Below are 2,411 nucleotides of genomic sequence, written 5' to 3' on the forward strand. Positions count from 1 at the left end.
TTGGTTATTGTGGGTGGGTGACGCACATGCGTGTATGTGTGGTTGGTTGTTGTGAGTGGGTGACGCACATGCGTGTATGTGTGGTTGGTTGGTTGGCGTGGGTAGGTGTGACCATGGAGACTGACAACTATGTACAAAGGACAACTGCACACGCTCTCTCTACCCTCCCCGGTTTAGACATTGGGTTATTTTTTTATAAGTAAAGGTCTACCAACCCAGTGCCAGTGAGCCACGTGGGCGTACTGCACCTCCTGATAGCTGTCCTGGCATATGCGAACGCTTTCATAGGTTTGTATCACGAAAACGTTTCGAGCGAGTAGGCTGGGATAGAGGGGTCCTACATCACTACGAGATCTGACGCGCAAGACGTACATGGGGAATACAAAGTGAATACTCATCTGTATAGAAAGTGAAAGAGTGACACTGGTAGCTCTAAAGGTAGGCACACACCATACACTCGCTATACTTCATACACAAAAAAACCCCAAACCGAAACACAAACACAAACCAATCCCATACACGACCTAAAGTGTAGTATATATGTATATATACACATTCTTAAGAAAGTACACTCACGGTTACTGGCTATAGCCATGCCCATGTACAGCCACACCCACCTTTACTCGAATCCGCCTTGTTCAGCGGTCGGGGCACACACACACTCGTGCACCTCAGGGCCGGTGCCACGGCCACACACTCGCGCACGCGCAACGGTAAGTCCCGTAGTGCCCTGAGCTGTTTGGACAGACTCTCGTACGTGTGCAGCAGATGCGACTTCGCGTTGACCTCCGTCTCCTCGGCGTCCACTCCCGACGTCATCAGCTGGTTGCTAAGCAACAGGTCCGCCTGCGGCCCCACGGCGATGACGTCATCGCCGTCGACCACGTGGCCACCGATACCGAATCGGGTGAGCACGTGCTTGCACACGGTGTACGGCATATGGGCCTGGGTGCCCTGTAAGGTGCCTGTGGGACTGAATTGGACCGTTTCGTGCATGGCACCGTCTTTGAACAGACGAAGTTCGGTACTTTCTTCACCCCAGAAGGCACGGAACGCCTGCGCGCCCGAGGCATCGGAAGGGCCTGGACCTTTCTCAATGGCTCTGCGACGAGCGAGGAAGGATATTTAGTTATATATATATATATTTATATATATGTATATATATATATATATACATATTATATTAATATATATATACATATACATATACATATATGTATATATATTCATACATTCATTCATACATACATACATACATACATACATACATACATACATACATATAAATATATATATATTGCTGTACGTATACATGGCTATACTACTGTGCCGATGTGCAAGATATACAAGACACATATTTCATAGTGAACTGGCTTGGAGTTGACCAGGGAGTTCATTAGCCCTTGCATGTCGTCGTCTATAGTGTGACTCGAGGCTATCACCAATCTCAGGGGTACTGATATGAACACACATACAATTGCTGTATCATACACTCACTAACATTGTGTGCATCGATGCACGTATACGCCTGCTTGAAAGGTGCATGCACTCACCTGCACAAGTTGTTGGGAGAAACGCACGTCCCTATGGTGAAGTGCATGTGCTTCAAAGTGAACTTGTGCTTCTAAATGGACTTGTGCTCACACAATGTAGTAAACCCCCAGGGACCAAGCAGCCTGTCACACACCACACACCAACAAGCGTGTACGTAGGTCACCAGACACAACACCATCACACTAACAAGCGTGTACGTTGATCATCAGACACAACGCGTTACCTGTACGCGTTGTTGGGGTCCATGCGCATGCCAATGGTGAACAGAACGTGCTTCTGAGTGGATTTGTGTTCACTCGGAGTAAGTGCGGCGTGTGGCGAACTCGCCGTAACAGGCCAGTCGCAGTTGGTCCACAACGACCCATCCGTCTGTAGAGATACGTAGGCAAGGGTCAATACGCACGCATGGGGCTATGATCTGGTGGGGTCATAGGTAAGGGTGGGTGGATATGCACGCATTTGGATATGATCTCATGAATATAAATCTCATGAATACAAATGTAAAGGTGAGTCTCCCACATTGTTCTATGTTTTCAAGGTGGGGATTCATGGCGTTTATAGTGACGTTCGCGTAATATGCTCAGGGTTTAGGGTTTTAGCGCGTGGTATAATATGTTTACAACCGACAATACAGATCGAGTTGTAGGTGATCACACTGTTGATAGATTTGGCTTGGTTATCAGAGACTCGTTTGAGAGTGTACAGGCGTGTGTGATAGGAATGTATCCCAGGCACACGTTCTCATGGATGACGAGATTTTATGAATATTTTATGTTCTAGGTAGTTAACACTATCGCCTATAGAGTATATAAATATATATATATATATATATATATACATACATATACATACATATA

This window comes from Sphaeroforma arctica (genome assembly GCF_001186125.1).
Source record: "Sphaeroforma arctica JP610 unplaced genomic scaffold supercont1.845, whole genome shotgun sequence".
In the NCBI taxonomy this organism is placed as follows: Eukaryota; class Ichthyosporea; order Ichthyophonida; genus Sphaeroforma; species Sphaeroforma arctica.